Genomic DNA, 24,285 nt, shown 5'->3' with positions numbered 1-24,285 from the left:
CCAAGGTACAGTGAAAAATTTGTCTTGTATACTGTTCATACAGATCAATTCATTACACAGTGCATTGAGGCAGTACAAGGGAAAACAATAACAGAATACAGAGAAAAGTGCCTAACCATCCTCCTATTCTTCACGTGTACAACACCTTGGGGTTTTCCTTGATCCTACTCGCCAAGGACTTCTCATGCCCCTTTTTAGCTCTCCTAAGTCCATTCTTAAACTCTCCTGGCTACCTTGTAACTCTCCAGAGCCGTGTCTGATTTTTGCTGTCTAAACCTCAGGGAAGAGATTGCTGTGCCTTTGGCGATGATTTTAGCATCCTCACTGGCCATAGGAGTAGTGCCAGATGATTGGGGTTGGCAAATGTTGTTTCTTTAAGAAAGGGAGTAGGGATAACCCTGGGAATTACAGACCAGTGAGTCTTATTTCAGTGGTGAGCAAATTACTGGAGAAGATTCTTAGAGACAGGATTTATGAGCATTTAGAGAAGCATAGGCTGATTAGGGACAATCAGTATGGCTTTGTGAGGGGCAGGTCATGCCTCACGAGTCTGATTGAATTCTTTGAGTATATGACAAAGCACATTGATGAAGGTAGAGCAGTGGATGTGGTGTACATGGATTTTAGTAAGGAGTTTGATAAGGTTCCTCATGGAAGCCTTATTCAGAAAGTCAGGAGGCATGGGATCCAGGGAAACTTGGCTGTGTGGATTCAGAATTGGCTCACCCATAGAAGACAGAGGGTGGTGGTAGATGGAGCGTATTCTGCCTGGACATCAGTGACAAGTGGTGTTCCGCAGGGATCTGTTCTGGGACCACTGCTCTTTGTGATTTTTTAATAAATGACTTGGATGAGGATGTGGAAGGGTGGGTTAGTGAGTTTGCTGATGATACAAAGGTTGGTGGTGTTGTGGATTGCGTAGAAGGTTGCCGTAGGTTACAACAGGACATTGACAGGATGCAGAGCTGGGCTGAGAAATGGCACATAGAGTTCAACCCTGATAAGCGTGAAGTGATACATTTCAGGAGATCGAACTCAAAGGCAGAATATAAGTTTAGTGGCAGGACTCTTAGCAGTGTGGAGGAACAGAGGGTTCTTGGGGGTCCACGTCCATAGATCCCTCAAGGTTGCCGTGCAGGTCGATAGGTTTGTTAAGAAGACGTATGGAGTGTTGGCCATCGTTAGTCGGGGTATTGAGTTCAAAAGCCATGATGTGATGTCACAGTTCTATAGAACTCTGGTCAGACCACACTTGGAGTATTATGTCCAGTTCTGGTCGCCTCATTATAGGAAGGATGTGGAAGCTTTAGAGAGGGTGCAGAGGACATTTACCAGAATGCTGCCTGGATTGGAGACCATGTCTTATGAGGATAGGTTGAGTGAGCTAGGGATTTTCTCTTTGGAGAGAAGGATGAGAGGTGACTTGATAGAGGTATACAAGATGATAAGAGGCATAGATCGAGTGGACAGTCAGAGACTTTTCCCCAAGGCAACAATGGCTAACATGAAGGGACATAATGTTAAGGTGATTGGAGGAAGATAGAAGGGGGATGTCAGGGGTAAGTTCTTTACACAGAGTGGTGTTTGCCAGCAAAGGTCGTGGGAGCAGATACATCAGGGACATTTAAGAGACTCTTAGATAGACACATGAATGATAGAGAAATGGGGGGGGGGGCACTATGTGGGAGGGAAGGGTTAGATAGATCTTAGAGCAGGATAAAATGTCAGCACAGCATTGTGGGCTGAAGGGCCTGAACTGTGCTATAATGTTCTATTTGACTGCAATTTTGCCCTTTCAACTGCCTATCCTTCCTCAGTCTTTCTGCACCTGCTTGTACACCAAATGCACCAACCTCTGACCTATCACTCTGGCTCTCATTCCCCTGCCAAATTAATTTAAACCCTCCCCAACAGTTCCAACAGACTTGTCCGCAAAAATATTGGTCCCCCTCCAGTTCAGGTGTACCCTGTCCTCTTTGTACAGGTCGTACCTTCCCCAGAAGAGATCCCAATGATTCACAAATCTGAAACCCTGTCCCCTGCACCAATTCCTCAGCCATGCATTCATCTGCCAAATCATCCTATTCTTACCCTCACTGGTGTGTGGCACAGGCAGCAATCCAGAGATTACTACCCTTGAGGTCCTGCTTTTCAGCTTCCTTCCTAACTCCCTATATTCCCTCTTCAGGACCTTATCTCTTTTCCTATCTATGTCACTGGTACCAATATGTACCACGACCTCTGGTTGTTCACTCTCCCCCAGAATGCTGTGGACCTGATCAGAGACATCCCTGATCCTAGCACCTACGAGGCAATATACCATCCGGAAGTCTCTTTCACATCCACAGAATCTCCTGTCTGTCCCCTTTACTATGGAATCCCCCATCAATACCACTCCCATCTTCTCTCCACCACCCCCCCCCCCCCCCCCTTCCCTTCCCTTCTGCACCAGGCAACCAGGCTCAGTGCAGAGACCTGGTCACTGCAGCTTTCCTCTGGTAGGCTGTTTCACCCCCCCAACTGTATCCAAAGCAGTATACCTATTATTGAGGAAACAGCCACAGGGGAACTCTGCACTACCTACCTATACTCTTTTCTTTTCCTGAAAGTCACCCAGCTGCCTGCCTCCTGCAGCTTAGGAGTGACTGCCTTCCTGTGGCTCTTAGCCATGTACTCCTCATTATCCCATAGGATCTGAAGGTCATCCAGCTGCAGCTCCAGTTCTCTAATATGGAGATCTGTAAGGACCTGCAGCTGGATGCACCTCATGCAGATGTAGTTATCAGGGAGATTGAATGTCTCCCAGAACTCCCACATCTCACAAGCTGAACACACCACTGACCCTGACTTCACTACTTTGGCCTGGCACTAAAAGGAACACCAAAGCAAAGAAAGAAAGGAATTTACCAGAGATTTACCTTCACCTCTTCTCAATACCCCCAACTCTAACACTGATCCACTCACACAATAACTGCTCTTCTGATACCTGCCTTCCCTTTATTTGCTGCTGTTAATGAGTCAACTAACTGGTAACAATTTGCAAATGTGCCCCGTTTAGACTCTTGCATGGTGAAACTCACAAGCACAGGTACAGAGACTCATCTCTTTTCAAAGGTCCAATAATCTAAATGTTTTGGGAAATATTAGACCTGTTATGGTTTAAAAACCCACCAGAACACTAGATTCAAGGCCATTTAACTGCACTGACAAAACTAAACCACATGCCCGGGGCATTATGTGGGCCCCAGACAAAACACTTGTTAAGCACAATTGAAAAACTGTGTTCAGTACAAGTTGTTCATTGGCCACTTGCCAATTTGGGGAATGATATGTATGAACAGTAATAAATATAAATATATAAATTCAAATTATTATATGCCAGCTTAGTTTTGTAGATTAGGATAGGAATTTTCAACTGTTAAGGAAAACTTATTATCACTGTCACTCCAAATGAACGGCACATGACAAGGCTGTTGGCATTAACTATTCAAACTGCCAAGCAGGCAACTTCCTGACCCAAAACGTCGACTACCCCTTTGGCTCCACAGATGCTGTTCGACCCGCTGAGTCCCTCCGGCAGTTTATCTTGTGTCCCATCATTGTTCTGATTGGTCATCTTGATCTTGGGCAATGTAGTATTCAGGCTACAGGGCGAGGAGGAGTGATAGAATATCCAGGTGACGGGACGAGTTGGGACAGGGTGGTGGTTGTTGTCAGACTGTATCCGGGGCAATGCAGTATCCAGGTGACGGGGCGGGTCTTGGCAGTTTCAATGAAGGGGCGGGGTTATGAGATATGCAGGCGGCGGGGCGGTTCGGCTCAGCCTCAGCGGCGAGTGTTATGTGATATCCATGGTAAGGGGCGAGTGTGATGCGGTATCCAGGGGACGGGGCGACTTGTCCTTCTGGTACAGGTGCGGCCTGTCTCACCTGTTGGAGCCGCCCAACGCCGTCAGAAAGTTTGTTAACCGAGGGGAGACGAACTGAGGAACCCGGGGTAGGAGCTAACAAGAGCTCAGGCTTCAGATGGCGTTCGGAGCGAAGAGTTGGGCTTCGGGGGCACGTTACCAGCGGGTCCGGGCCAAGGACTGGAGTGAGGAGGACGACGAGGAGGAGAAGGAAGTGTCCATTTATCTGCACTCGTAAGTATTCGTCCCTGAAATAACCAAACAAGGAAATTGCTAGGAAATTTAAATTGGAGACAAAAAAAACGGCAGTTGGTGGAATCTAGAGCAAAAACCAAACTTGCTGGAGGAACTCAGCCGGTCAGGCAGCATCTGTGGAGGGGAATGGACAGTCGACGTTTTGGGCCAAGGCCCTTTATCTGGACTGAAATAGTAGAGCTCTTGCCTCACCCCTCCTTGCCTCTTTATACTGCCTATCTCCCTTGGAATTAGTTTGTTATTGTCACTTGTAGCGAGGTACAGTGAAAAACTTGTTCATTCAGATCTATTCATTACACAGCGCATTGAGGTAGTACAAGGTAAAACAACAATGGAATGCAGGATAAAGTGTCACAGCTACAGAGAGTGCGGGCAGGCAATAAGGTGCAAGGCCATAATGAGGTAGATTGTGAGGTTAAGAGTCCATCTTATCTTACTAGGGAACTGTTCAATAGTCTTATAACAGTGGGATAAAAGCTGTCCTTGAGCCTGGTGGTACGCACTTTACTCTCAGCATGCAGTTGAAGGCAATGTGGGAGAGGGTAAGTTACAGAGATATAATTGGAGGAAAGGGACTGATCACTGGGCCAAATGGCTTCCTATGTTGTAGGAAAATATGAAATATTGGTAATGACAATAAGTAACACATTTGAGGTCATTCACTGCTGCACCTTTATATAAATCTAGGATTCTTTCTAGTCCTCCTCCCCCACCTAGATATTCAGTCAAGTCACTGCCTTTTGTGTGTCCACAAACAAACGCATTTGATCTGTAAGCTATTGACAATATCCACATTTTGAAAATCACTTTCTTAAAAGCAAAATGCAAAGTTGACAATATAAAATATCTTGTCTATGCAGAGTTTTATTGGCATAAAAATATTAAAACAAATTTTTTTCAAGGATACTTTTTCTGTTATCATCGACAAAAAAGCAGAGAGTTCTGCAGATAAGCAAGGCTGATATTTCTTGTGGCAGGCTACACTCTTCGCTGTGCTACTTATATGGATGAGGCATAAAGCTTCATGAGTGAGTGTAAATGATCCTATGGCCTCTGTCCATGCAAAGTCCTCCCCTCCCAGTCCAATATTTATCCTTCAAACCTATCTTGCTGTTTGCAAATTGGCTGAAGCATTTCATTGCTTTAGAATATTCTTTAAAAAATATTTTTTCTAGTTGCAAAATATTTTGGAACACTCTGAAGGACTGCACAAATAGAAGTCCTTTCTTTAGCAAGACAGTCAAAATCAAAAATCCCTATCAAAAACCCTGTGCAGCCTCATTGTGCATTATTTGCCCTGCCACTATGCTACGATATCTCTTACTTATTGTGAATGGAGAAATATTAATGCTACATCAAAAATAAAGCCTTCTGTAACAGCAATTATATGTCGATGCACCGAATAGTCACTTAAATCAGCTGATTTATTTTGATAAATCTGTGACATCCATGCTAAAGTGGATCAAAGGGAATTTTATTAATTATGTTGGGTTAAGAATATTATTACCACTTCTGAAAGTATTGGGGGATTCTAAATGTTATTTAGCGTGGAATATTAATTGCCTCAGAAAATGTCCTGATTCATAGCATGTCTAACATTTGTCTTTCTAAATATGAAGCTTCTTAAATCTGCTTATAGTTCCATCTTTGTTATACTTAATTGTTCACTAATTTATAATTTCCATTGTGATTGGATGTCACTATGTGCATTGCGCTTTCAAGCTTGAAGTTTAAAACTAAATTGCCCATTATGCTGGTCCTTTAGACCTCCCAGCACAAGGTGGCACTGCTTATACACCAAGCTCCCAACTCCCTGTTTGTTACTCCAGGTGATATTTGTGGGTAAGGTTTTTAACATTTTAATATATTTTTCACTTTTCTGCATTTCACTGTTCCCTGTGAAATATATCTTAAATTTATTTTCTACTCCCACTATGTTGGAACATTTTTAAGGAATGGATTCTTGAGTGGTACTGTTGATCCTTCACTTAAATTTGGAGTCCATTTATTCAATATTTTCACATGATGTAGATCCCCCTTCAATAACTTTCCAACTTAGAGGAATGGAATTGACGGCATAATATTGCTCTGTTTCTACTGAGAAATTTTAGTTCATTCTTCTTTTTGGTTGTTTTTTTTTTAAATTTTTCTGTTTATAATTTTTCTCATTGATTTGGGCTTTTTCCTTTCCTTTTTTAATTTATATAATCTTTTTCTTTCCTTTCTTTTATATTATATTCATTTACTAAGAGATTGTCGGATCTACAGATTTTTTAATATCTTATTGTTCTTTATGATTATCTATGCCATGATTGTCCTCCTGATCTCTTTGTATTACATGTACAAACATTGATGTTATATAGTAATCTGTATTAATTTGAAAACTAGTAAAGAGTGAAAAAGAAAGCAATGAATTCTAGGCTGGCCTGTGCTTGACTCCATTTATGACAGGATTGTAAACCTGTTGGTTATTTATAACGTGAGGAGTCTGTAAATTAGCTTCAGTAGGAGGCTAAGATATTATTTATTCATACATGAGGTTGATGTAGCAGACTTGGGTGGCAAAAGTTACCTTGAAACAATGCATACCAGAGTCCTCCACCATTGAAAGATTTCCTAATTTCAGGTCTGCATCTGTTGTAGACTCATTGACGGATATATGGGAACTAGAGGGTTAATTGGATGGATCCTTTTTTCAAGTAATTAAGCAGCTCTTTGTTTAAAACTTCACCTCTTCTGTCACAAGAAGCCCACTTGTCCAGATCTGGCAGCATCTTTTCAGGCTGGAGGAACACAAGTCGTGGAATCGCAGCTCAGAAGTGGGCCCCTGTGGCTGACCGTGCTGTCTATCTACATTTGCCTGCATTAGGTCTGTGTCCCTCTGTGCCTTTCCCATCGCCACTGTAATTGTATCTGCCTCCACCACCTCCTCTGGCAGCTTGTTCCAGATTACCACCACCCTCTGTATGGAAAAACTTGCCCCTCATATCCTTAAGTTTCTACCTTCTCTCGTTAAACCTGTGACCTCTAGCTCTAGACTCCCTGCCCTGGGAAAAAGACTCTATCTATCCTATCTATGCTCCTCATAATGTTCTAAACCTCTAAGGTAATCCCTGAGTCTCCTATGTTACCGTGAGAATAAACCCAGCCTGTTCAATGTCTGCAGCCCTCCATTCCAGATAACATCCTGGAAAGTCTGTTCTGCACTTTCTTTATTATCATTTCCTTCCTGAATCTCTTCTGCACTCCCTCTATTGCTACCACCTCCTTCCTGATGTACATTGCTATGTTTGGGATACGTATGATGAAAGCTGGCCTTTGTAAACAAGTGCTCTAAGTCAGCCTATTGGAGTGAGATAGGTCACCTGGCTGAGTGGTGCTGTGAAAACGACCTCTCTCTCAAAGTCAGCAAAACTAAAGAACTGATTGTTGACTTCGGGAAGGGGAAGGAGGGTGAACATGCGCCAGTCTACATTGGGGGATCAGTGGTGGAGAGAGTTAGCAGCTTTAAATTCCTGGGCATTAACATATCGGATGAACTGGATACAAACATAAGGAAAGTGCGCCAGTGTTTTTACTTTCTTAGGACATTAAGGAGGTTCGGCCTGTCATCGAACACTCTAACAAACGTCTGCAGTGTACTGTTGAAAGTATTCTGACTGGTTGCATCACGGTCTGGGACGGCAATTTGAATGCGTAAAGAATGTAAGAAAATACAGAGAGCAGTGGACTCAGCCCAATACTTCATGAGCACATCCGTCCCCACCATGAGTAGTATCTGCAGGAGGCGCTGCCTCAAGAAGCAACATCAATCATCAAAGATCCCCACAATCCAGGCCATGCATCTTCTCATAGCTACCATCGGGCAGGACGTACAGAAGCCTGAAGTGCCACACCACCGGGTTCAAGAACAGCTATTTCCCTTCAACCATTCAGTTCTTGAAAACACTAATCACTACAGTTTAGCAACACTATGACCACTTTGCAATAAAAGTGGACTTCGTTTTTTTTTTGTTCTAACTGTTCTTCTTATAAAAATTGTGTATAATTTGTTTTTCTCGTGAATGCTACTTATCTGATGCTATGTGCCTGTGATGTTGCTGCAAGTAAGTTTTTCATTGCACCTGTGCACACATGGACTTGTGCATGTGACAATCGACTCAACTTTGAGTCTAAAGGGGAAATATAGATGATATTTGAAGAGTAAACACGGTTGTGGATGAAAAGGATGATGACAAGCAAAACAAATCAAAGCGTGTCTGCCCTAGTCTGAAAACCACACAAACTGCCAGCCCACTGTGCAGGGTCAGAGTGATCTTGATTCTGAAGTAGAGGTGGCAAACATTGACCAGTTTTCTTGGTGTGATGTCACAGCCTTGCTTCACCCCAGCCTACACTAGAATCAGGTCTGTGGTGAATAAATTGAGGACCACGGTTTACTTGCCCTCGAGGATTCTTCTGCGGCCCAAACTCCCAAGGACCCCTCCTGCCAAGAGCTGAGAACAGAAGAGAGCTGATCATGGACAATGAGACAGTCAGTACCTTTCAGAAGCACTTTGTAAATCTCTCAACCTGCCTTTTGACCCAGAGTATTTGACACAAAAGTCCTTGACTGTATTCCGTAGCTCCATTCCAGATCACAGCCTAGATGGATTCTTGAGTGCACAGGATCGCAAGAGGCTGCAGAGGGTTGTAGACTCGGCCAGCTCCATCACGGACACAACCCTCCCCACCATCGAGGACTTCTTCAAGAGGCAGTGCCTCAAGAAGGCAGCATCCATCACTAAGGACCCTCATCATCCGGGACATGCCCTCTTCTCATTACTATCATCAGGGAGGAGGTACAGGAGCTTGAAGAGCCTCAATGATCCAGGAATAGCTTCTTCCCCTCCATCATCAGATTTCTGAGCGATCCATGAACACTATCTAATTATTCCTTTTTTTTGCACTATTTATTTATCTTTGTGATTTATAGATTTTTATGTCTTTGAACTGTACTGTTGCCACAAAACAACAATTTTCACATCATTCTGTCCTTTCCAATTCCAGCATTGAATTAGCTTTCCCATTGGAAGTTGTATTAGGGATTGGTCAAGGTTAAAGTCAAATTCCACAGACTATCTCATTGTCCGTGATCAGCCCTCTTCTGTTCTAAGCTCTTGGCAGACTGGGTGTTTGGGCCAGAAAGAATCCAAAACCATTGTAGTCGCCAGCTCTTATGGCCAAGAGTTGTTTTGTGGACTGGCCTTCTGATGCTGTAGATCTTTTTCCATGCAATGTACTTTCAGTCGAAGAACAGATTACAGGTGTGATCTCTAAGCTCCTGGACCTCCAGGTCATTCTTGTCAAACTAGTGTTGACTGATGATAGAGAAACCAGGAATCTTTTTGCAGGATCTAATTATCATGGTCTTCAGGCTGTGGACAGTCTGAACCTCCTGCTTGTTGGGAGTTATGATAACCTTTCAGATGAGTTTTCTTTACATTGATTTTCTTGCAACAGTGTTCCTCTTGCCTACACTATTTTGGAACTAGGTTGATGGAGATAACAAGAAGGATTAGGTAGTGGTTGGTCCAACAGTTATGGTTCCTGTCATGGTGCGAGTGCTATGGACATTCAGGAGATCCTTGAAATGCCTTGCTCAGGTGATGAGGTAACTTAGAAGGCATCGGTTTTTGGTCCAAGTGTGTTACCATGACATCTTGGACTTGAGTCTCATTGGGAATAGGACTACAGTGGAGTTAGCTTTTCTTAATACTTCCCTACCTGTTATACCATTCTAGTGGTCTCTGTCCTTTCCAACTCCGGCATTGAATTACCTTATTGCCCATTGGAAGCTGGATTAGGGATTGGTCAAGGTTTGAGTAGTATCCCACCTTAGCTTTGTCCATTTCTTCCAGGGTTGCAGTGTATGCCTCATGAATATTGTGTGCCAGTGGCACAGCAGAGTGACAATACATGGATGTTGAGCTCCAAGCCATCGTTGGTTCCTTCACAAGTATACAGGACGATGGGTCTAAACAGCTGGAGGACAAACCTCCTTCACCAACTTCACCCCCCACCCCACCCCCCCCCCCCCACCTCCTTCCCAACACCAATCCTGACAGTCAAGGTCCCTTAAGAGATCCTAAGCACTGTGGTCTCTTCCCATAGCTTGGAATCCACGTTGCAAGAGCAGACCTTGTGGAAACTTCATTGTTGCCTCTAATACCTTTGATAGCCTGAGGATGAAAAATGATATTGATGACCAAGACCTTAAACCAGACTTCAAGGTCATGGTCTACTGAGTAGCAATGATGTTAGCCCTCCTAAATACATTAATGGAATGGACAGCTTACAGTAGGTACCTTAGAGCACCAGTGAAATACCACCAGTGTTGCCTACGCAAAATCAATTGGCAGGATCAATAGACCAATATACCACAGGGGTCGGTGTTGGGGCCTTTGTTATTTATATAAATTATTTGGATACAAATGCACAAGATCAGTAAGTTTCCAGATGACACAAGATTAGGAGAAGTCGTTGATAGTGAAGAAGGTTATCGTAGATTACAAGAGGATCTTAATCAATTAGGGAAATGGGCCAAGGAGTGGAAAATGGACTTCAATACAGATAAGTGTGAGGTGATGCATTTTAGAAAGTCAAACCAGCGTAGGACTTGTACTATGAATGGTAGGGCACTGGGGAGTGTAACGGAACAGAGGGACCTAGGAGTACAAGTGTATAGTTCACTGAACACAGCATCACAGGTAGACAAGGTGGTGAAAAGGGTGCTTAGCACACTGGCCTTCATCGGTGAGGGCGCACTTGGAGTACTGTGTAGAGTTTTGGTCACCCTGTTATAGGAAAGACAGTTAAACTGGAAAGAGTGCAGAAAAGTTTTACGAAGATGTTGCCAGGACTCAAAAGCCTGAGTTATAGGGAGAGGTTGGCCAGGCTAGGTCTTTATTCCTTGGAACGTAGGAGAATGAGGGGTGACCTTGTAGAAATGTTTAGAATTAGGAGAGGTCTTTCTCCAGGGTAGGGGAGTCCAAAACTAGGAAGCATAGGTTCAGGGTGAGAGGGGAAAGATTTAAGAGGGACCTGAGGGGCAACTTTTTCACGCAGAAGGCGTTGCGTATATGGAATGAGCTGCCACAGGAAGTGGCTGAGGCAGGTACAATAGTATTGTTTAAGAAGCACTTGGATGGGTACATGGAGGGGTGGGGCTTAGAGGCACATGGACCGAATGCAGGAAATTGGGACTAGCTGGGTGGGCACTGTGGTGAGCATGGACTGGTTGGGCTGAAAGGCCTGTATCCATGTTTTATTGCTCTATGACCTTCCTTCACTTTTAAGGTCAGAAGAGTTGTTCTACCCTGATGATTATTCCTTTTGCAACCTATTAGCACAAAGAGCAGCAAATCCTGGGCAATATTCAGGCATGGGCTTGTAAGTGGCAAGTAAAAGTTCCAGGCACCGACTGCCACCAGTGGCTGAACAAGGTCCCTCAGCACCTCCTTCTCGAGGGCATTTAGGGGTGGGCAATAAATGCTGGCATTGCTTGCAAAGCCCAAATCCTTAATGAACTAAAAAAAATTACAACAAGCATTGGTAAGATGCCACCAACATTGCCTCCACAAAATCCCTTGGCAGGATGGATGAAACAACACCCGCGCCCTCTTCCAGGACAACATCCGCAGGACTGAGGCTCCGATCATGCTCAACCAACTCCAGTGGGCTGGCCACATCATCCAGACTCCCGAAACAGGCTTTCCATTCTGAGCTCTGCCACAGCAAGAGATTTTCTGGAGGAGAAAGATGCTTGAAGCACGACCTCAAACTTTCTTGAGGAAAAAGTGTTGCGTGTCGGTTGACTCATGGTAATTCCTGGCCTGTGACCATTTAAAATGTAGAAAGTGTGTCAGGGATAGACTGAGCAACTTGTGTCTCATTGAGTCTTAAGGAGGTCAAGCAAAACCGGTAGACCATCTCGCTTGCACACCTGCTCCATCAAACACTTCTAGATCACTGGGGGTATTTAAAGAAGAAACAGATAAATTTGTCAAGGATCAGGGAATTGAGGTCTGTGGGAACTGGCGGAGAAGAGGAGGAGGAGATTTGACATGTCACAGAACACTCTAACAAAATTCTACAAATGTACTGTTTACGTTATCCTGACTGGGTGCATCATGGTCTGATACAGCAATTCAAATGTGCAGGATCACAAGAAGCTGCAGAGAGTAGTGGACTCTGTCCGATACATCACGGACACGTCCCTCCCCACCATCGGGAGTATCTACAGGAGGTGCTGCCTCAAGAAGGCAACATCCACCATCAAAGATCCCCACCATCCAGGCCATGCCATCTTCTCGCAGCTTCCATTGGGCAGGAGGGACAGAAGCCTGAAGTCCCACACCACCAGGTTCAAGAACCTACTTCCCTTCAACCATTTGGTCCTTGAACCAACCGGCACAACCCTAATCACTGCAGTTTAGCAACACCATGACCACTTTGATCACTTTGCACTACAGTGGACTTTTTTTTTAAAAATTTGTGTTCTTTCCTTTACAATTTTGAATAATTTATATTTTTCTTGTGTATGTTGTGTCTTTAATGCTGAAATAAAAACTGAATACAGGAAGTGCTCATCTGGTCAGTCAGCAGTTAGAGTGAGAGAAAGAAAATGCTTTGGTTTGATCATCCCATAGAAGTTCTGTTGAAAGGTCATCAACCTGAAATATTAACTTTATTTCCTTCTCTGACCTGAGTATTTCCAGAATTTTCTGTATTATTGACCTTCAATTTATAATTTTATCCATGTGTTCAAATCCCTCTGGTCTCACCGACCCTAGCTCTGTAATCTCCTGTCGTTTCTGAGATCTCCTTATCTTGCACCTAGTTCTATGCCAATTATATTAAATTGGTGTCTTCGTGTCAGTGAAAACGCTTTCTTCTTATTTACTTGATCAAAACCATGCTTCATTTAAACACCTTTCACTTTAATCTTAACTCTTTGAAATAATAATGAATAATAAACACACAATAAGCCAAGAATTGTAAACAAAATAACGTTTACAATCCTGTGCTTTACAGACTCCCCTGGCAAGTGACTCTCGGTGAATATGAACGCACTGTTTCACTGGTGGAGACAGCATTTGTGAACTGCAATATCCTTGCTTGGCCGGTTTATAGGATTATCTAAACCACTCAATTGGATTACTGCATTGTAATTCACCGAGATATCTGTGGTCCTCTATGTAATGACATTTTGATTAATGTTGTTGCCTGTTTGCAGATATTTGCATACCCCACAGCGTATCTCTATCGCTGCAACGTTAAGGACAAAGGTTTGCATTTGCCGTCTCTGTCCGTTTGTAGTGAGCTTCGTAGTTTGGCTGGAGTGAGTGGGTGAGACGCAGGTGAGATAGCTGTGACTGTATCACCAAGCTGTCCTATTTTTAAAATTTATCTGGGATCTAAGTATCAGTACTTTTGTCTGCATGCCATTCAGTCAGATCATTCTATATGTAAGTATATCAAGGTAGTGCAAAAGAAAAACAGAATGCAGAATATTGTGTTACAGTTACAGAGAAAGTGCAGTGCAGGTAGACAAAGTTCAAGGGCCACTACATGATAGATTGGGCGATCAAGAGTTCATCTTTAGCATATGAGAAGTCCATTCAAGAGTCTGATAATAGTGGGATAGAAGCTGTCCTTGAGCTTGTGGTACATGCTCTCAAGCTTTTATATCTTTTGCCTGATGGGAGAGGGGAGAAGAGAGAATGACCGGGGTGGGTGGGGTCTTTGATTATGTGTTCTGCTTTTCCAAGGAAGTATAGATGAAGTCCATGGAGGACAGGCTGGTTTGCACGATTGACTGGGCTGGGTTCACAACTCTCTGCAATTTCTTGCGGACTTGGGCAGAGCAGTAGCCATGTCAAGCTGTGATGTACCTGGGTGGGATGCTTTCTATGGTGCATCTGTTAAAATCGTAAATCATTGGGGACATGCCTAATTTCCATAGCCTTCTGAGGAAGTAGAGGTGATGGTGTACTTTCTTGGCCATGGTGTCTACATGGTTGATCCAGGACAAATTGTTGGTGATGTTTACACCTAAGCAACTTGAAGCTCTGAACCATCTCTACCTCGGTACCATTGGTGTGTACTCCACCCTGCTTCCAGAATCAGTGACCATCTCCTTCATTTTGCTGACATTGAGGGAAAGGTTTGATGTCTCTAGTAAGGCTAGCATTTATTATTGCCCATCCCAAATTGCCCTTGAACATTTCAGAGGGCATTTATGAGCCACCACAGTGGTGGGTCTGAGGTCACATGTAGGCCAGACCGGGTAAGGGCAGCATGTTTCCTCCTCTGAATCCAAAGGGTCTTTACAACAATCCTGTGGTTTCGTAGTCATTGTTGCTAATTAACAAAGTTATTTTTTAATTCCAAATTATTAGCTGAATATAAATTCCACAGTTGTCTTGGTGGGATTTGAGCTTGGGTTTCAGGTTGTTCTGGGTTACTAGTACTAGTGACTGTACCACCACTGTACCCATCACTAAAGCCATCATTGGCATTGGTGTGGAGCATCCCTGGGCCAGCTGAAACAAGGGCATTATTTAACATGGGGACGAGTGAGTCACATGTTGGATGGCTTTTGTTTTAGCTGGTTGAGTTGGGGAACTGAATCGGTGTTATAGACTTGGGAAATAAGTACCTGTTTCCTAAAACTATCACTCAACTGTTCTCTACACATTCCAGACACCTACCACTCTCTATGTTTTTAAAAAAAAAACTTGTCTCGCTGAGAAACTCCCTGCCCAACAGCACTGTGGGAGCACTTTCATCAGAAGGAATGCAGCAATGGAAGAAGATGGCTCACTAGCACCTTCTCAAAGGATAGTAGGGATGGGGAAGACATGCTGGTTTTGCTGACAATGCCCAGATCCTTAAAAATAAATTTTAAAAAAAAGCACTGACAACTCTTCGGAGCCATTTCATTGGGTGTGAAGTAAATTGGGATCGCCTGAGGTGGTGAAAAGCATTGTGGAGGGACCTTTGTCTTCTGTTCAGCTCCTTCAGTCGAATTGAGTTTCCTGAACAATGTTTATTTCTTTTAAACAAAAAGCAAAGACACAACTTGCACCCCTTGACTCTCAAACCTAATCCTGTTTTTGAAACACAGTGACCACAGTGGAGGCAAATGTGAGTCATAGTTGTACATCATGGAAACAGGCCCTTCAGCCCAACTCGTCCATGTTGACCAAGGTGCCCATCTAAGCTAGTCCCATTTGCCCATGTTTGGCCCATATCCCTCTAAACCTTTCCTATCGATGTACCTGTCTAAGTGTCTTTTTAGATGTTGTTAATGTACCTGCCTCACCCACTTCCTCTGGCAGCTCATTCCATATACTGACCACCCTCTGGGTGAGGAAGTTGCCCCTCAGGTTCTTATTAAATCTCTCCCCTCTCACCTTAAACTTTTTTTTGTTCTAATTGTGTTCTTCCTTGTAAAAATTGTGTATAATTTATGTTTAATTTATGCTTTTCTTGTGAATTCTGTTTATACAATGCTCTGTGCCTGTGGTGTCTCTGCAAGTAAGTTTTTCATTGCACCTGTGCACACATGGACTTGTGCATTCGACCATAAACTCGACTTTGACTTTGCTCAGCTGTTTTAGATGGATAGCCAGTGCTTTTCTAAGTTTCTCACAACAATGTCAAACACAGCTGCAGTGGGGAGGAGATGGTCACCCACCTCTTCACAGACTGGATTAGTTAAGATGGTGTGGAGAAGGATGCAAGGGTCCGTGTCACGTTTAACAGAGGACTCTCTGATCTGCAGGCTGTTCCCAGGGGGACACACAGACAGACATCAAGTGCTGCTGGAAGATCATCAGCTCAGTGAAAGACGCCCTTTGGCCTGCCCGAAACCTGTTGGTCTCCCAGCTCAGCGAGATGTTTGTAAGGAAACGCTGCTGACTGACACAGTCCCGGCTGCAGGAGTCTGTGCTGAGGGACGCACTGAAGCTCGGTGCAGCCAATGCAAAGGTTCTGTGGGGAAGGACCACATTCTGGGCTCCTTCAGCTACTGGGCACTGAGGGGCTGGATCCGACAGAGGAGCTCCTCAAACAACAGAAGGGTGAATCACCCCAGGGGCCACTGAGTGGCAATGGTGCTATGTACAAAAGAAAGATGTACAAAAGAAAGATGTACAAACACTACCATGTATGGAAACAGCAACACTGAATGGCACTAAGATGTAAAGGGCTTTGCTCTGTATTCTTCTTTTATGTATTTTCTTTATGATGCATAAAGTTTGTTCTTGATGTAAAAAAAGATTGAATTGTTCCTGAAATAGGGAACAAGCTGAACCGATGGATTGAATATTTATTTGTGGAATTGCACAGCACTGAAGGGGTCATTTGTCTCTCACTGCATATTACCATCTTCCCTTAAGACATAGAAGGAGGCTATTTGGTCCTTCAAGTCTATGCTGACTCACACAGCAATTTAATTCTCCCACTAACTTTTCCTCTAACTTTTTATCCATGTGCCCACGAGTCTGTGGCAAATTTGTGCAGGGAGGAGAGCCATCGCCTCACAGCGCCCGAGACCCAGGTTCGATCCTGACCTCAGAAGCCGTCTGTGTGGCGATTTCATGTTCTCCCTGTGACCCCCATGGGTTTCCTCCAGGTGTTCCAGTTTCCTCCCACATCCCAAAGACATGCGGATTGGTAGGATGATTTGCCACTGTAAATTGTCCCTACTGTGTAGGTGAGGGGTAGAATCTGGGGGGGAGTTGATGAGAATGTGGGGAGAATAATAAAGGGATTAATGCAGGATAAGTGTAAATAGGTGGTTGATGGTCAGCACGGACTCAGTGGGCCAAAGGGCCTGTTTCTGTGCCGTATCTTTCTATAACTCCCCTGAGGCATCAATTGGTCTCACTCCTCTGCCCTCATGTAATTTCTTTCTGAATGGTATCTATCCATTTGCCACGTGCAGGATACCCTAAAAGTTAACCTCCAGGTTGAGTCGGTGGTGAAGAAGGCGAATGCAATTTTGGCATTTATTTCTAGAGGAATAGAATATAAGAGCAGGAATGTGATGTTGAGGCTCTATAAGGCATTGGTAAGACCTCACGTGGAGTACTGTGTACAGTTTTGGGCTCCTTGTTTAAGAAAGGATGTGCTGATGTTGGAGAGGGTTCAGAGGAGATTCACTAGAATGATTCCAGGAATGAGAGGGTTAACATATGAGGAATGTTTGACGGCTCTTGGGCTGTACTCCTTGGAGATCAGAAGAATGAAGGGGGACCTCATACAAACATTTCGAATGTTAAAAGGCCTGGACAGAGTAGATGTGGCGAAGTTGTTTCCCATGGTAGGAGAGTCTAGTACAAGGGGGCATGACTTCAGGATTGAAGGGCACCCATTCAGAACAGAGATGCGGAGAAATTTCTTTAGTCAGAGAGTGGTGAATCTGTGGAATTTGTTGCCTCGGGTGGCTGTGGAGGCAAAGTCATTGGGTGTATTTAAGGCAGAGATTGATAGGTATCTGAGTAGCCAGGGCATCAAAGGTTATGGTGAGAAGGGAGGGGAGTGGGGCTAAATGGGAGAATGGATCAGATCATGATAGAATGGCGGAGCAGACTCGATGGGCTGAATGGCGGACTTCTGCTCCTTTGTCTTATGGTCTTATTTCTCCTTTTGAAGAATCTCCACTACTCTTCCAAACAGTGCATCCCATTGTCTGAGTTTAAGGTCAAAATTCTCATCATGTTCTGGCTCGTTAGCCAATACCTTAAGCCTGGTTGTCAAACTCCTTGTCCTTATTCACTCCATCATGTGCACTCTCCGCATTGTCAATTATCCACCTCGTTATGACCTTGCACCTTATTGTCTGCCTGCACTGCACTTTCTCTGTAACTGCAACTTTTTATTCTGCATTCTGTTACTGTTTTCTTTTGTACTACCTTGATGAAATGATCTGTATGGATGGCATGGAAAACAAAGTTTTTCACTCTATCTTGGACAATAATAAACCAATTTAGTAGCACGAGGAACAAGACACCAAACCAGATAGAAACGATTCTGGCTAGGAAATGATAAACAAACTGTGAGATGAAGGCGTAGAGAGTGCATTTCCAAGGAGAAATTTATGGCAACTGCTCTGCCCAAGACTGCAAAAAACTGCAGAGAGTTGTGGCCACAGCTCAGCACATCATGAAAACCAGCCTCCCCTCCATGGACTTTGTCTATACTTCTTGCTGCCTCGGAAAAGTTGCCCACATAATCAAAGACCCCACCCACCCCAGACATTCTCTCTCTTCCCCCCCCCCCCATCGGGCAGAAGATACAAAAGCCTGAAAGCACGTACCACCAGGCTCAAGGACAGCTTCTATCCTGCTGTTATAAGACTGTTGAATGGCCCCCTAGTACAATAAGATGGACTCTTGACCTCACAATCTACCTTGTTATGGCCTTGCACCTTATTGTCTCCCTGAACTGCACTTTCTCTGTAACTGTAACACTTTATTCTGTATTCTGTTATTGTTTTCCCTTGTACTACCTCAATGCAATGTTGTAATGAAATGATCCAAATGAATGGTATACAAAGCAAAGTTTTTCACTGTACCTCGGTACATGTGACAATAATAAACCAATTAATATATTGTCGCTGGATGTTAATCCTGGAATTCCCTCCCCAACAGCACTGTGGGTCTGTGTAAGAAGGGGGCTCATCACGCCCATCACAGGGGCAATTCAGGATGGGTTGTAAATGCTGGCCTTGCCAGTAATGTGCAGGTACTAAAAAGGGGCTGCTCTGTGTCTGAATGCAGAGCATCTGCCTTAGCTCCATGAGAAACTTCATATATTTGACTTACATGAATGTGCTAGTCTCAAATGGCCATTTATGGGGAAATAATCCATCCCTTGTTTGAAGATGTGCTTCCTCACTTCCCTTCTGCTTGGAATAACATGGACATTTAACAAGGATTGTCAATACTCCTCAGAGAGCAGGATTAGTATCTTCGTCAAATTCAAGTTCAATTCCTATCTTCATCAAAGTGAGGCATTTCAGTGCTGGAAACTGCAATACCTTTCTATTATAATGATGTTTCAAATCATCTTGCGCCGGCACTTGAAGTGGCATTGTCGAATATTGCAAGGGTGGGGACAGTACAAGTTAGACACAGAGTAAATCTTCCTCTATACTGTCCTGTTGTACACAGGCACACCTCAAGGATGTGTGCTTAGCCCACTGCTCTACTCTCTCTACATTCATGACTGTGTGGCTAAGCACAGCTCAAACACCAGCTATAAATTCGCTGATGACACCACTGTTGTTGGCAGAATCTCAGAAGGCGACGAGGAGGTGTACAGGAGTGAGATAGATCGGTTGGTTGAGTGGTGTCGCGACAACAACCTCGCACTCAACATCAGCAAGACCAAGGAATTGATTGTGGACTTCAGGAAAGGGGAGTCGGGAGAACACACACCAGTCCTAATTGAGGGGTCAGCAGTGGAAAGGGTGAGCAGCTTCAAGTTCCTGGGTGTCAACATCTCAGAGGATCTATCTTGGGTCCAACACATTGATGCAATCAGGAAGAAGGCACGCCAGTGGCTCTACTTCACTAGGAGTTTGAGATTTGGTACATCACCAAAGACTCTTGCAAATTTCTACAGATATACAATGGAGAGCATTCTGACTGGCTGCATCACCACCTGGTATGGAGGCTCCAATGTGCAGGGTCAAAAGAGGCTGCAAAGGGTTATAGACTCAGCCAACTCCATCACAGGCACAACCCTCCCCACCATCGAGGACATCTTCAAGAGGCGGTGCCTCAAGAAGGTGGCATCCATCACTAAGGACCCTCACCACCTGGGACATGCCCCCTTCATGTTACTACCATCAGGGAGGAGGTACAGGAGCCTGAAGACCCACACTCAATGATTCAGGGACAGCTTCTTCCCCTCTGCCATCAGATTTCTGAACGGTCCATGAACATCACCTCGTTACTCCTCTTTTGCACTATTTATTTATTTTTGTAATTTATAGTAATTTTTATGTCTTGCACTGTACTGCTGCCGCAAAACAACAAATTTCACCATGTATGTCAGTGATAATAAACTTGATTCTGACTCCCAGGTCAGGAGCAGCACAGTTAGATACACAGTAAAGTTCTGCCCACGCAGTTTGTCACACAGCTCCAGGGGAGGGACAGCATGAGTTAGAGACAGAATAAGCTCTCTCTGTGCTGTTCTGCCACACATTCAGGGAACGTCATTTAGAACATAGAACATAGAACAATTACAGCACAATTCAGGCCCTTTGGCCCACAAAGCTGTGCCAAACATGTCCCTGCCCTAGAAATTACTAGGCTTACCCATAGCCCTCTATTTTACTCAGCTCCATGTACCTATCTAAGAGTCTCTTGAAAGACCCTATCGTATCCGCCTCCACCACCGTTTCTGGCAGCCCATTCCATGCACTCACTACTCTCTGAGTAAAAAAAAAGTACCAGAACTGCACACAGTACTCCACATTTGGTCTAACCAGTGCTTTGAACTACTGTAACATGATGTCCCAACTCCTATAGTCAATGCCACGGCCGATGAAGGCAAGCATACCATACACTTTCTTCCCCACCCTGTCTCCAGTGTTACCACTTTCAGGAAACTATGTACTTGTACCCCTAAGTCTCTCTCTTCCACACCAAAGAAATCAAACCCAGCCCATCTAGTCTTTCCTCATAATTGAAGCTTTCCATCTCTCTCAGCATCCTGGTGAAACTCCTCTGCACCCTCTCCAGTGCAATCACGTCCTTCCTACAGTGTGGTGGCCAGACCTGCACACAATATTTCAGCTGTAGCCACAACCAAGATTTTATAAAGTAGTACCATGACCTATCTGTTGTTATATTCCGTGCCCTGGTTAATGATGGCTTGTATGCCTTCTTCATCACTTTATCTACTTGTTCTACCAACTTCAGAGATCTGTGGTCTTGAGCACCAAGTTCCTTTGTTCTTCGACCCTCCCTGGGGCACTGCCATTCCTTATATGTATCCTACTCTTACTAGACCTACCAAAATGCATCATCTTTCTGTAAATCACTCCTAGTGTGGGATAGGAGAATTGGGGGAAGTTAATGGACAAGAGAGAATAGGTTACAGGGAAATAAATGTGGAACTGGGATTGATGGCATTGCTCTGAGAGCTGGCATAGGCTCAGTGGGCCAAGTGGCTTCCTTCTGCATTGTAAGGAGTTGTGAGAAAAGGAAATGTGAGAAAAGTCAGGGCATTGAGTGTAGGAGTTGGGACATTATGTTGCAGTTGTATGAGTTGTTGCTGAGGCCACACTTGGAGTACGTGGACAGTTTTGGTTGCCCTGTTATAGGAAAGGTGTGGCTAAACTGGAAAGAGAGCAGAAAGGGATGTTACGAGGATGTTGTCAAGGACCAGAGGGCCTGAGTTATAGGGAGAGGTTGGCCAGGCTGGGTCTTTATTCCTTGGAATGTAGGAGAATGAGGGGCGACCTTATAGAAGTGTTTAAAATTATGAGAGGCATAGATAAGGTGGATGGTAACAGTCTTTTCCCCAGGGTAGGGGAGTCCAAAACTAGGGGGTATGGGTTTAGAGTGAGGGAAAAAATTTAAAAGGGACCTGAGAGGCAACTTTTTCATGCAGAGGGTGGTGAGTGTATGGAACGAGCTGCCAGAGGAAGTGGGTGAGGCAGGTACAATAGTATCATTTAAGAAGCACTTGGATAGGTACATGGAGGGGCGGGACTTAGAGGGAAATTGGGACTAGCTGGGTGGGCCGAAGTGCCTGTATCTGTGCTGTATTACTCTATGACTCTAAATCTCTTACATGTTGAAGGAGACCTTCCAGCTGCTTGTCTGTTTGGGGAATTTGGTCAGATTATTGGTGCATTGTACCTCCTCTCCATACTCCTGCCATAACTCTGTTTCGCTTGATAGGCTCACTCAACTCAGCCAAATGTGAAGTGTTGCACCCTGGGAGATCAAATGTAAAAGGGACAGTGATGGCACACCCCTTAACAGTGTTGATGAGCAGAGGGATCTTGAGGTCCCAAGTCCATAGCTACCTGAAAGTAGCTGCACAGGTTGATAGGGTGGTAAAGAAGGTGTATGGCCTGCTTGCCTTCATTAGTCGAGGCACTGAGTTCAAGATTCAGGAAGTTGTGCTGTAACTTTATAAAACTTTAGTTAGGTCACATCTGGAGTATTGCATTCAGTTCTGGTCATCCCATTACAGGAAGCATGTGGAAGCTTTGGAGAGGGTGCAGAAGAGGTTTATCAAGATGCTATCTGGATTAGAGGGTATGAGCTACGAGGATAGGTTGGACAAACTTGGGCTGTTGTCTCTGGAGAGGCGGAGGCTGAGGGGAGATCTGATACAGGTTTATAAAATAGAGGCAGAGATAGAGTAGACAGCCAGTATCTTTCTCCCAGGGTTGAAATGGCATGCATCTAAAATGAGAGGGGCAAAGTTCACAGGAGATGTACAGGGCAAGTTTTTTTACACTGAGAGTGGTGGGTGCCTGGAATATGCTGCCTGGGGTGGTGGTGGAGGTAGATACGATAGGGGTGTTCAAGAAGCTCTTAGATAGGCACATGTATGTGAGGGAAATGGCAGGATTTGGACATTGTGTAGGCAGAAGAGATTAGTTGGGCATTTTATTACTAACATACTGTAATTGGTTCGGCACAACATTGTGGGCCGAAGGGCCTGTTCCTGTGCTGTACTGTTCTATGTTATATGTTCAAACTAAAATGTAACAAACTCAGTCTCTGAAGTTCCAGTTACCATTCAGCTTCCATAACCTTTTGGAGAGAGGGTGTCAAAGATTTCCACCACTTTGTGTGGTTAAAGTGTTTACCTACTTCATTCTCGAATAAACTCTCTCAGGCTCAAGGACAGTTTCTGTCCCACTGTTATAACATGAGATAAGATATGATATCTTCATTAGTCACATGTACATCGAAACACACAGTGAAATGTCTCTTTTTGCGCCGAGTGTCAGCCCGCAAGTGTCGCCACGCTTCCGGCGTCAACATAGCATGCCCACAACTTCCTAACCCGTACATCTTTGGAATGTGGGAGGAAACTGGAGCACCCGGAGGAAACCCACGCAGACACGGGGAGAACGTACAAACTCCTTTTATGTTTGTTTTCAATTACTTCTTTGTTTCCTGTGTGCTCCTCTCTCTCTGAACAGTCCCCAAGTATGATAAGGTGGACTCTTGACCTCACAAGCTACCTTGTTATTATGGCCTTGCACCTTATTGTCTGCCTGCACTGCACTCTCTCTGTAGCTGTGACACTTTATTCTACATTCTGTTATTGTTTTCCCTTGTACTACCTCAATGCACTGATATGATGAAATGATCTGTATGGACGGCATGCAAAACAAAGTTTTTCACTGTACCTCAGTACATATGACAATAATAAACCAATTTACCAATTTACAATGTGAACAAGCAATATAAACACTTGTTGCTGTGTGTGTCTGATGTTTAGTATGAGACAAGAGCCAATTGACAATAATAAAGTTTTCTCAATGTTGTGATGTGCCGCCTTGGAGAGCAACGAGTTCTGATCGAAATCATTAATCCTAAAGTGTTTACTTTCTCTCTCCACGGATGGTATATGGCCTGCTGAGTATTTGCAGAATTTTCTGTTTTTCTATGAGATTTCCGGTTTTCTACATCATTTGCTTTTGAAACATATGGTCTTGTGACTGAGGGAGTTGTGCTGTCAGTGATGCAATTAGGGTGATAATTATTGCTTGTGACTCTTCCGAGAGCTTGAGTGGGACTTTGTACAAAGATTTGGGTAAAGATGTAGACTTTTCACAAAGGTTAACTAGGGTGATTCAGATTCAGATTTGATTGAGTTTATTGTCATATACACCAGGGTGCAATGATTGCATGAAACTCACAGAGTAAACAGTATACTGTACATGGTAATCATCAATACCACAATAAATACAGCGATGAACACAAAACAATGGAAAGGTGCAGTGGTACAAACCGAGGTAGTGCAGAAAGAAATGCTGAAGTGTCAACAACGGAATAACCAAGAGAGGTAGCGTTAAGAGTCCCAGC

At 44.1% G+C, this 24,285-nt stretch overlaps 1 protein-coding gene across 2 annotated transcripts in view; it reads left to right on the top strand.

Annotated features, from left to right (window-relative positions):
* Positions 1-3,852: 3,852 nt before the first annotated feature.
* The window catches only part of si:ch73-337l15.2 (glutathione hydrolase 6), a 66,878-nt gene continuing 46,445 nt past the window's right edge, over positions 3,853-24,285 (top strand). The window contains exon 1 of one of the 2 annotated variants that reach the window (XM_052020580.1): positions 3,853-4,141. The gene's annotated coding sequence lies outside the window, so the exon portion shown is untranslated. The remainder of the gene's footprint in view (positions 4,142-24,285) is intronic. The other variant, XM_052020579.1, reaches the window with a different exon arrangement.

Source organism: Pristis pectinata, chromosome 7 (genome assembly GCF_009764475.1).
Source record: "Pristis pectinata isolate sPriPec2 chromosome 7, sPriPec2.1.pri, whole genome shotgun sequence".
Classification (NCBI taxonomy): Eukaryota; Metazoa; Chordata; class Chondrichthyes; order Rhinopristiformes; family Pristidae; genus Pristis; species Pristis pectinata.
The sequence above is the reverse complement of the archived record's forward strand: the minus strand, read 5'-3'. Positions and strand labels throughout refer to the sequence as shown.